Genomic DNA, 12,976 nt, shown 5'->3' on the forward strand with positions numbered 1-12,976 from the left:
ATAATTTTGAAAATCATCATATACTCTCTCATTAATAATTTTGATTATATATTTTCTTATTTCTTTTTTTTTATTTTTTAACTTTACAATATTGTATTGGTTTTGCCATATATCAACATGAATCTGCCACAGGTATACACGTGTTCCCCATCCTGAGCCCTCCTCCCTCCTTCCTCCCCATACCATCCCTCTGGGTCATCCCAGTGCACCAACCCCAAGCATCCAGTATTGTGCATCAAACCTGGACTGGCAACTGATTTCATATATGATATTATACATGTTTCAGTGCCATTCTCCCAAATCATCCCACCCTCTCCCTCTCCCACAGAGTCCAAAAGACTATTCTATACATCAGTGTCTCTTTTGCTGTCTCATACACAGGGTTATTGTTACCATCTTTCTAAATTCCATAATATGCGTTAGTATACTGTATTGGTGTTTTTCTTTCTGGCTTACTTCACTCTGTATAATAGGCTCCAGTTCCATCCACCTCGTTAGAACTGATTCAAATGTATTCTTTTTAATGGCTGAGTAATACTCATTTGTGTATATGTACCACAGCTTTCTTATCCATTCATCTGCTGATGGACATCTAGGTTACTTCCATGTCCTGTCTATTATAAACAGTGCTGCGATGAACATTGGGGTACACGTGTCTCTTTCCCTTCTGGTTTCCTCAGTGTGTATGCCCAGCAGTGGGATTGCTGGGTCATACGGCAGTTCTATTTCCAGTTTTTTAAGGAATCTCCACACTGTTCTCCATAGTGGCTGTACTAGTTTGCAATGTAAAAGGGTTCCCTTTTCTCCACACCCTCTCCAGCATTTATTGCTTGTAGACTTTTGGATCGCAGCCATTCTGACTGGCGTGAAATGGTACCTCATAGTGGTTTTGATTTGCATTTCTCTGATAATGAGTGATGTTGAGCATTTTTTCATGTGTTTGTTAGCCATCTGTATGTCTTCTTTGGAGAAATGTCTAGTTCTTTGGCCCATTTTTTGATTGGGTCATTTACTTTTCTGGAATTGAGCTGTAGGAGTTGCTTGTATATTTTTGAGATTAGTTGTTTGTCAGTTGCTTCATTTGCTATTATTTTGTCCCATTCTGAAGGCTGTCTTTTCACCTTGCTTATAGTTTCCTTTGTTGTGCAGAAGCTTTTAAGTTTAATTAGGTCCCATTTGTTTATTTTTACTTTTATTTCCAATATTCTGGGAGGTGGGTCAAACCAACTTTTGGTATTATTGACCAAGGCAAGTTTGTAAATTTCATTTTATATTTTACACTTTTTTTCATACTAATTAAGTATCTATTTTGAGGTCTTCTGTCTAGCTTTTTGAATTGACTGCTTAAATTCATGTATTCTCCACTTTCTTGGTTTCTAACAAATGTATTCCAGGCTATCGAGTTTCCTCTGAGAATCATTTTATCATATGTTGTCAACAGAGTTTTGACAGGTAATGTTTCTATGACTATTCTTCTCTAAATTTTCTATACTTTCAGTTTTTCTTTCTTTCCAAGTGCATATATTTGGATATGCTTTTGGTATTATATTTTAGGTGGCCCATGTAGTTCTACTTTGGGGGAATTTTTCAATTTTTGTGTATGTGTGTGTATTACCTAAGGGATCATTTTGTACATGTTCCATAGGCTTTTGAAAAGAATATTCCTTCTCTACCTTAGTATTGTTAAGCTTATTTATTACAATAGTAAAATGTATACGCTACAACATATATAAAATGTTTAAACTATATGATAATAGCATTAAACGTATTTGCCATTCAGCCATCTATTTGTATGGTAAGAGTTATTTCGTTGCAGGCAACAGACTGACTGTGGTTAGCTTAAAACAAGAAAGAAATTTATTGGGAAGATGTGGAGAAGTTCACTGAATTGATAAAAAGTTGGAGTCCAGTCTTAAGGACAATATCCAGGACGGTTCCAGGGGTTGTGATAGCAGGAACTAAAAGAATGACTTTCTAGGATGACAGTGAAAACCTGTTTAGTCTTACTTCTACTACTGTGCTTTACTTTTCAACTGTGCTGTCTATAAGACTCTCTCGTTTGGTCATGGATGCAGATGTCCTGAATGCGGTGGTGGTTTAGCATAGTGGGGCCAGAAAACCTCTCCTTTAAGGGTTCCTTCCCTCTCTCGGTGGCTGCAATCCCCTGGCACACTGCCCAGAGTGCCTGCTTTCATTCTCTCATCTAGGAGAGAGTGTTTGGAGTCAGTAATCCCATGCTAGATCTATGGTTATCTGTAGGCAGCGGGAGGGGGAGGGCTGAAATGGTTACATCATTTGGTTGGGTTGTGCTGGCAAACTCGCTTTTTGAGGTTCTCTTCTAAGCTTGTGTGGGGTCATTTTGTAATCAGGAATATTGTGTTTAATAATGAGTTTGATCCCCACTCTCTGTATCATTGGGAAGTTCCTAACTGTCCTGGTCGACTGATGGTACACCCTCCTGTCTTTCCAAAGGAAGTGTCAATTTATTTTTATTTTTACATTGCTTTTTTCATTTCAGTGGGTTTTGGAGAAAGGGGTGGTAAAAAGAAAACTGGGCTCAGTCAAGCCTATGTAACCAGCAGTCTGAATTTTCCCGCTCTTCTTCCCTCTTTCCGTGTGTCTGTGCATGTGTGTACGTGAGCGTGTGCTTCAGCGAAATGGTACTAGAGCAACTGATAGGAAAACCAGTTGTTTTCCACCACGTTTCTCTCCGTTCTGGAGTTCTGCACCCCACAGGCAGTGTCTTTTATCTTTTCTGGCTCTTTTTGCTGGTAGTTTACTTTTGTATTTCTAAGTAAAAATACTCATTCTCCTATTTCTTATTTTTTCAATTTTAGGCATTATCTATTGATAATAAAAATGTATCCTTCTTTTCTACTCCTTTCCCCTTTCCTCATCCTCTCAATATGGTTGTATCGCACTTCCAAAAGCTAAATAAACATTCAGTATGTACATTATTATGGCAATGCAAGTGGTCATAGCTGATTCATGTAGGATACTATGATTTCATTTCTTTTCTTATACAATTTTTAATTTTTCCTGGAGTTAATAACTGCTGTGTTTGTTTGCTTAATTTTGTTGAAGCTAGCTCTTGTTGATCCTTCCTTCCTTTTCTTTTTCATAAGAGATTATCTAAAATTTAGCATATAATACTCATTTGGCTGATGGGACATTTGGCTCTTGGGACAATTGAGTATTACATGCTCTTCCCTACAGCCCCCTTTACTGGTTGTTAAGAGTCAATTATACACATCTCTTGCCAACTCTTTGTTCAGTGACTTCATCCTGGTTACTTGAATTTTGCTATAGTGGAGTATTTATGCCACAGAAGTCAACGAGTGCTACAGATCAGAGCTTCTTTCTTCCATTTTTTCTACCTTTGCCCTTCTCAAACAGGTAGTTTATCAATATGCCACTGAATGCCCCTCTCATTAATTTTTCTCTCAAAATTTTTCTAAAGAGTTGTAAAAATCCCCACAATATACTAAAAAATATTGTATAATCTGCATGTCATTTTATTTTAAAAGACATCTTTCCTGGAGCTTGTCTCCTCTTGGTTCAGTCTGTAATGGTTGCTTGCTAAGACTGATTCCCAAATACCATCCTGGGGGTTCTCATTATCTCATGCCTACTTGGAAATCATCTGCTTCCTCAATATGTAATCTTCCTCTTTCCTGGCTTATTCCCTCATTTCCAAGAAGTATATACTCTACTGGCTTCCTGGAAAAAGTTTGCATCAGTTCAGTTCAGTTCAGTCGCTCAGTCATGTCCAACTCTTTGCGACCTCATGAATCACAGCACGCCAGACCTCCCTGTCCATCACCAACTCCTAGCGTTCACTCAAACTCATGTGCATCAGTCGGTGATGCCATCCAGCCATCTCATCCTCTGTCGTTTCCTTCTCCTTCTGCCCCCAATCCCTCCCAGCATCAGGGTCTTTTCCAATGAGTCAACTTTTCGCATGAGGTGGCCGAAGTATTGGAATTTCAGCCTCAGCATCAGTCCTTCCAATGAACACCCAGGAGGTAAATATTTTGAGATCATCATGCCTATGCATATTTTTTTCTTCTGACAGCCTTGATATTTGGTTAAAGTGGCATTTCTAAAATTATTCCCCCTCCTAGAAATAAAGCAAATGCTGATATAATCATAATGTCATTGTCATGCCTAAGAAAGTTAGATAATTTCATAATTCATCTAGAAGGTACTACATATTCAAAGTTCCCTTCAGTTCAGTTCAGTCGCTCAGTCATGTCCAACTCTTTGTGATCCCATGGACTGCAGCACATCAGGCCTCCCTGTCCATCACCAACTTCTGGAATTTACTCAAACTCATGTCCACAGAGTCGGTGATGCCATCCAACCATCTCATCCTCTGTCATCCCTTTCTCCTCCTGCCTTCAATCTTTCCCAGCATCAAGGTCTTTTCAGATGAGTCAGCTCTTCGCATCAGGTGACAAAAATATTGGAGTTTCAGCTTCAACATCAGTCCTTCCAGTGAATATTCTGGACTGATTTCTTTTAGGATCGACTGGTTGGATCTCTTTGCAGTCCAAGGGACTCTCAAGAGTCTTTTCCAACATCACAGTTCAAGAGTATCAATTCTTCTGTGCTCAGCTTTCTTTATAGTCCAACTCTCACATCCATACCTGACTACTGGAAAAACCATGCTGCTGCTGCTAAGTCACTTCAGTCGTGTCTGACTCTGTGTGACCCCATAGATGGCAGCCCACCAGGCTCCCTCGTCCCTGGGATTCTCCAGGCAAGAACACTGGAGTGGGTTGCCATTTCCTTCTCTAATGCATGAAAGCGAAAAGTGAAAGTGAAGTCGCTCAGTCATGTCTGACTCTTAGCGACCCCGTGGACTGCAGCCCACCAGGCTCCTCCATCCATGGGATTTTCCAGGCAAAGTACTGGAGTGGGGTGCCACTGCCTTCTCCCATAGCCTTGACTAAACGGAACTTCCCTAATTGCACATTGTTTTTAAATAAGGATCCAACACTACATTTAGTTATTGTATCTCTGAAGGAGATGAGAATACCAGACCACCCGACCTGCCTCTTGAGAAACCTGTATGCAGGTCAGGAAGCAACAGTTAGAACTGGACGTGGAACATCAGACTGGTTCCAAATAGGAAAAGGAGTATATCAAGGCTATATATTATTACCCTGCTTATTAACATGCAGAGTACATCATGAGAAACGCTGGGCTGGAGGAAGCACAAGCTGGAATCAAGATTGCTGGGAGAAATATCAATAACCTCAGATATGCAGATGACACCACCCTTATGGCCAAAAGTGAAGAACGAAAGAGCCTCTTGATGAAAGTGAAAGAGGAGAGTGAAAAAGTTGTCTTAAAGCTCAACATTCAGAAAACTAAGATCATGGCATCTGGTCCCATCACTTCATGGCAAATAGATGGGGAAACAGTGGAAACAGTGGCTGACTTTGTTTTTTTTGGGCTCCAAAATCACTGCAGATGGTGATTGCAACCATGAAATTAAAAGACACTTAGTCCTTGGAAGGAAAGTTATGACCAACCTAGACAGCGTATTAAAAAGCAGAGACATTACTTTGCCAACAAAGGTCTGTCTAGTCAAGGCTATGGTTTTTCCAGTAGTCATATATGGATGTGAGAGTTGGACTATAAAGGAAAGCTGAGCACAGAAGAATTGATACTTTTGAACTGTGATGTTGGAAAAGACTCTTGAGAGTCCCTTGGACTGCAAAGAGATCCAACCAGTCGATCCTAAAAGAAATCAGTCCTGGGTGTTCATTGGAAGTACTGATGCTGAAGCTGAAACTCCAATATTTTTGTCACCTGATTTGAAGAGCTGACTCATTTGAAAAGACCCTGATGCTGGGAAAGATTGAAGGGAGGAGGAGAAAGGGATGACAGAGGATGAGATGGCTGGATGGCATCACCAACTCTATGGACATGAGTTTGAGTGAGCTCCAGGAGTTGGCGATGGACAGGGAGGCCTGGTGTGCTGCAGTTCATGGGGCCGCAATGAGTCGGATACAACTGAGCGACTGAACTGAACTGAATCTCTCCTATTCTAGGACAGTCTTCCTGTTTTAGGTCTTTTATGACATTGACTTTTTAGAAAATCTAAAATCTACAGTTATTTTTTAGACTGTTTCATATTCTGGATTGTCTCTTGGTGTCATTTAATCGTCTATCCCCTTTGTTTTCTTTAAAATAGAAGTTTAGTCTAAGGATGCGTGGTTCATGTGGCTATTCAGCACCCAAAATGTGGCTAATGCAACTGAGGAACTGGATTTTAAAATTTAACTTGAATTAATTTGAATTTAAATTTAAAAGCTCATATTTAATTTCATTATTGGAAAAATTTTGAAAGAGAGCAGAACCCCCCGACCCTTGTCCTCTGCCTGCCTATTGTCTGTGGAAAAACTTTAGCCAAAGAATAAGTTTAACCAGAGAAGCGAGAAAATGCAGAAGCAAATGGAAAACTATTAAAGGAGATCAAATAATAATAATGTAGTCATTAAATATAATTAAGTTCCTTTAGTTTCTTCTCAGGGGCTAGAGATAATATTCTGAGGCATATCCTGTGACCTGTGTTTTATATAATGAAACCTCCGCCTGGTGGAGAAGTTAACGACTTCTCCATATGATGGCCAGACTGTAGCCATGACATAAGCCACCACAGTTCTGAGAACTGGCTTCATGGAAATGGAAACAAGCTGACCCTAAAGCTGAAGATTAACTGTGCTTAAAACAATCAAGAGATAATGCTGGTCAGACAACCGAGGGCCAACTCAAGATGACTGTCAGAGCTGACTGTGCTGTTTCTTCATGTAGCCCCCTCCCTCAATCTAGAAAGGCTCTTGCCCATTGGGGAGTTGGCCTTTGGACAGGCCTCAGCTCTCCCCTGACCCCTAGTTACCAACATCCAAAATAAAGCAAACTTTCCATCAACCTGGCCTCTTTAATGGCTTTCGAGCAGCAAGCTGCTGGACTCCACTTTGGGTTAAATTTTAAGTAGGTTTGGAACAACTTGAGTATGCAGATCTACTTCTTCAACTGTAAATTTTATGAAACCTAAATAAATATATATCAAGTATTTCCAATGAAAATTTAGTATCTGAATTGAAATGTGCATTAAGTATAAAAATACACACTGAATTTTGAATAATGTACAAAAAAAGAATGTAAAATATTTTTTAATATTGATTACATGTTGAAATACTAATATTTTGGTTATATTGAATTAAAGAATATTACTGTATTAATTTCACCTGTGGCTTTTGGTGTTTTTACTTTTTAAATGTGGCTACTAAAAAATTATAATATTACATATATGGCTCACATTATATTTTTAATGACATGTGCTAGTCTAGAAGCCTGATTAAGTTCAGGTTAAACTTTCTTTGCAAGAATACTTCTAGATGTTGTTGTATAGTTCCTTTTTTCTTTTTGACCACAAGTCTTGCAGGATCTCAGATCCCCTACCAGAGACTGAACTTGAGCCATGGCAGTGAAAGCCTAGAATCCTAACCACTAGGCCACCAGGGAATTCCCTGTTGTTCTGTTTTTCAAATTTCATCATATCAGGAAGCACATGCTGCTGCTGCTGCTGCTAAATCGCTTCAGTCGTGTCCGACTCTGTGCGACCCCATAGACGGCAGCCCACCAGGCTCCCCCGTCCCTGGGATTCTCCAGGCAAGAATACATATTGTCCCACTATTGGTGATCCTAACTTTGGTCCCTCAGTTAAGATGGAGACTGCCAGAACTCACCATTGTGAAGATACACTTCCCTTTTTGCAATTAAAAATCCATGCAAATATTCTGTTACCAAAAATCCATTCACCTAGTGGTTTTAGCATTTTTTTGATGATCCTTGCTTTGAATCCATGATTACCTTGAACGTTGCCAAAAGGTGGACATTCTTATTTTTGTCAATTCATCTCCATTTATTAGCTGACATTGGTCTCTAAAGAAGAGCTGCTCAGTTCTCTGGATTTAAACTATTTATTTAATGTGCAACAGTCAATTAAGATCATCTTCTTTGGTGCTCAGTGCACTTTCTTGTACATTCCCGGCCCCTGACTTGTAATCAACCATTGTTTCAAAGAACTCATGCTCCTTAGTGAGGATTAAATTGCTTCTTAAAGCAACTTGAGGTGAATCTTTTTTTTTTAAGTATAAGAAAAACACTGATAGAATTTTATTCAAGGTAGTTTCTAATGATGCTGCTGCTGCTGCTAAGTCGCTTCAGTCGTGTCTGACTCTGTGTGACCCCATAGACAGAAGCCCACCAGGCTCCCCTGTCCCTGGGATTCTCCAGGCAAGAACACTGGAGTGGGGTGCCGTTTCCTTCTCCAATGCATGAAAGTGAAAAGTGAAAGTGAAGTCGCTCAGTCGTGTCCGACTCTAGCGACCCCATGGACTGCAGCCCACCAGGCCCCTCTGTCCATGGGATTTCCCAGGCAAGAGTACTGGAGTGGGGTGCCATTGCCTTCTCCGGTTTCTAATGCTAGGTAGTTTCTAATGTTTTATATACATGTCAACTTACATTGCCGCCCTTAGAACTAAAGCATTGTACCTCCAAAACTTATTTTCTTCAGTTCGTGTTAAAACTAAATCTTGGGGCTTTCCCTGTGGTCTACTGGTTAAGAATTCACCCGCCAATGCAGGGGACACAGTTTAATCTGGTCTGGGAAGATCTTGCATGCTTCGGGGTAACTACTGAGCCTCTGCTCTAGACCGCAAGCTGCACCTACTGAAGCCTGCATGCCCTAGAACCCGTGATCTGCATGCAACAAGTCACCGCAAGGAGAGGCCCTTGCACATCAACAAAGAGTAGCCCCCACGTGCCGCAACTAGAGAAAGCTGGCGAGCAGCAATGAAGACCCAGCACAGCCAAAAATGAATAAATTTTGAAAAACAAAACTAATTCTTGAATAGCTTTAGGTCTCATATTTGCAAAAGTAGGTTAAAATACTTCTCTGAAAACGAGTATGAGAGTTCTCAGTTCATTCTTGTCACTGTGTGCTAGGAATTCTACCTATGCCTGTGGGTCCTAGGTTGTATGGGAACTCTGATCCTTCCGTCATTATTGTCTCTCTTCCCATATCCTTTTTTTTTTTTTTAAATCTCGGTCACATTTTTACAACTCCTCAGTTCATATTTTAACAATCTTTTCTGGTATCTATTCATATGAATTTGAGGTTATCTCAAATTGCACAAATATTACTCATATTTCCTGAATGTACTAAACACTGACAAGAAAAATACTTATTAACTTACTAACACACAAATATTTAAAGGTTTCAACATAATTCCTTTTTCAACAAATGTTTTTTTCCTCACCTAAGTCAACATACATTTACATTGGGTTTATGTGTACATATGTAAATACAGACATTCCTCAAATTGATCTAAGATAAACCAGGATGTAGTGCACTTCTCTCTGGGTATAATTAACTTTTCAGAAGTAAAGTGGTTCAAATGGGAGCAAATAAGCTTACGTCCTCATGAAATAAACAAGACAGAATTTAAGAAATATTAAAGTGCTAAAGATTAACCCTATAAATCTTTCATTTCTATCCTTTTAACAGATTGTGTGCATTATGTGTGTTTATGAATCAAAACACTTCTAGGCTAGATTTTAAGCACCTGTGGATGGGGTTATTCACATTCAGTAAAAGGCCCTGAAGTAGCAAGGTGAGCGCTATTATAGGTGGATAGAGGACGTTTGTTCTTCACCAGGTTACCTACATAAACTCACTGAATAGGCAGAGGAGATTATTTGTCTCAGTGGGCTCAAATGTTGACTTGAGCCTTAAAGTTTTGCTTCATTTTGTTATATTTTGTTGATTTGCTAATTTGTTTGTTCCATTATTTTTGAAACCTGGCCAAGGTGGAGGTTCTATCCTTGAGACAACTGGGAGATGACACATTCAGGCTGAGGAAACTAACAGTTCAAACCAGCAAATAATCTATAAGTTCAGACAAGAAGTACTCTGGGAGTTGAGAAAATAATTTATTGACCATTAACACTATGAACTGCTGAACACTCGACATCATTTTATTCTCATGGTAATTATAGGCAGGGAGTTATTATCATCCTTATATTATGGTTTGAGAGATTAAAGAAGTTCAAAGTCAAAGAGCTGGTAATTCATGGTTACCAGAATGCCTACTATTTACGACTGTCAATATGACACCATGTACTCAGTGGCAGCTTTGAGCCTGATGGTGTCTTAGAAATGAGGATACAATATTGAGCAGCACAAACAAGGTCCTTACTTTCCTGGGGTTTATTACAGGTCTGGGGAGATGGATGAAAAGCAAGTTAGTAGGGCTTGCACAGAATTAAAATGTGGTTATAAATTATAGTACCTCATGATGACTTCTGATTGTGTGTAAGAGAAATTCTCTCTGAAGGTACAGAAAACAGGGAGCCAGCCTGGGGAAATTGGTTGGGGAAGAAAGAGCAGAAAGGAAAACCTGGTGCAGAGACCCCATGTGGGAATAAGCTGTGGGGGAATCCAGGGGCTGGTGTAACTAAAGTGAGGTGGGTTGCAGGGGATGCAGGGAATGTAGTTGGAGAGGTCAGGTGCCTGGACCACAAGGCTGGATCCCTGGCTGGGAGTCTGGATGTTGTTCAAAGTGTGATAGAAAGTCATGGAAAGATCTTAGTTTTCTGAATGTTGAGTTTTAAGCCAACTTTTTCACTCTCCTCTTTCACTTTCATCAAGAGGCTCTTTAGTTCTTCTTCACTTTCTGCCATAAGGGTGGTGTCATCTGCATGTCTGAGGTTATTGATACTTCTCCCAGCAATCTTGATACCAGCTTGTGCTTCATCCATCCTGGAATTTCACATGATGTACTCTGCATATGTACTCTTTAGGCCTTCCCTAGTAGCTCAGATGGTAAAGCATCTGCCTGCAACATAGGAGACCTGGGTTCAATCCCTGGGTAGGGAAGATCCCCCAGAGAAGGAAATGGCAATCCACTCCAGTATTCTTGCCTGGAGAATCCCGTGGACAGAGGAGCCTGGTGGGTCACAGTTCATGGGGTTGCAGAGTCGGACATGACCGAGCAACGAAACACACACATACTCTGCATATAAGTTAAATATCACAGCATTATGTAACTATAAATTTGGAAATAATTATAAATGGAAGTAATGAAGATAAAACTATAAGAAGATTTATGCATTTGAAAAGCATATTATTGGAAACTGTCAAATAGTTTTCCAAAATAAAGGAAATGGAAACTAAAATACCAGTGAGGTACTGTTTCACATCCATCATTCTCATATGCTGATGTTGGGAGTATGTACTGATACGATCACTTTGGAAGACAACTTAGATTATCCAGTAAAATTAAGGATGAGACAACTCAGTGATTCCACTTCTAAGTCCAGAGTCTAGTTTTGCTGACCCCTGCCCATCCACAAAATGACTGTTATTGAGCTGCATGGAAGTAGGTACAGAGATTAAGAGTATCTTTTGAGAAACGTGTGTAGCATTCACATTGCTAAAATATCCAAACATATGATTTTTGTGTTTTACAAAATTTCATAACCAATTTAAAAACAGAACTGATAGTTTGAGAAGTACTGCTTCTTCTAGACCAATAAATACTTCTTAAACTTGCATCGTGTATACAGAGTTCCTGGGAGTATAGTTAAAATGCAGATTCTAATTTGGTAGGTCTGGTGTGGGGCCCAAGGTTCCGCATTTCTAGCTCCCAGGAAATGCTGATACTGCTCCTCTTGGAACTCCACTTTGAATAGCATCTGTCTAGATTCAACTGTGATTTATGTGTAGAAGGAGTCATATGTGAGAATACTCATAGTCGTATGTCTGTAATAGCAAAAATACTGAGAACAACCTAAATGTTCCTGAATAGAAGAATGGTTAAATTGATTATGGTAAAGTCATGAATAAAAGGCTTCCCAGGGGGCACAGTGGTAAAGAATCCACCTGCCAAGGCCAGAGATGCAAGCAACTTGGGCTTGATCCCTGGGTCAGGAAGATTCCCTGGAGTAGGAAATGGCAACCCATTCCAGTATACTTGCCTGGAAAATTCCTTTGACAGAAGAACTTGGTGGGCTGCAGTTCATGGGGTTGCAAAGTGCTGGACTCAACTGAGCATAAGCGTCAATAAAAATACATGTGTATTATATGTATATGTGTGTATATACATATATGTGAATAATAACAGTAAAATGAAAAATAACATGAAATGAATAATAGTAATGTAACAACATGGATGATTTTTACAATGATGTTGCTAAACACACTGTAAATAGCACAAAAATATATAAAGTATGATACCATTTATATAAAGCTTAAACTCATGAAAAATAATAGTATCTATGTAGGGATGCATATACATTTAGCAAAAGCATAAAGATACACCTAGAAATGGTGACATCAAATTCAGGCAAGGGTTTCCTCTCGTGGGGGGCTTCTCAGGTGGCACGAGTGGAAAGGAACCGGCCTGCCAATGCAGGAGACGTAAGAGACTCAGGTTTGATCCTTGGTTCAGGAAGATTCCCTGGAGAAGGGCATGACAACCCACTCCAGTATTCTTGCCTGAAGAATCTCCATGGACAGAGGAGTCTAGTAGGCTACAGTCCATGGGGTTGCAAAGAGTTGGACCTGGCAGAGACTAACACTTTCACTTTCCTCTTATGGGAGGGAGGAGAATTTGACTGGAGAGAGGCAACTAAGAGGATTCTGTTCGTCTTTATAGTTTATTATCACTTCGGTGGGATGACAAACAGGTAATTGTGTTTTTTTTTTCTTTTGGCCAAGCCATGTGGTATGTAGGATTTTAGTTCCCAGAGCAAGAATCGAACCTGCACCCCCTGCAGTGAACATATAGACTCTCAACCCCTGGACCACCAGGGAAGTCTCCTGTAATTTTATTTTACAATCTCTAAAAGTTTAAAATATTTTTATAATCACATTCAAAAAGCAGTTTAAATTCAT

This window comes from Bos indicus x Bos taurus, chromosome 16 (assembly GCF_003369695.1).
Source record: "Bos indicus x Bos taurus breed Angus x Brahman F1 hybrid chromosome 16, Bos_hybrid_MaternalHap_v2.0, whole genome shotgun sequence".
Taxonomy (NCBI): Eukaryota; Metazoa; Chordata; class Mammalia; order Artiodactyla; family Bovidae; genus Bos; species Bos indicus x Bos taurus.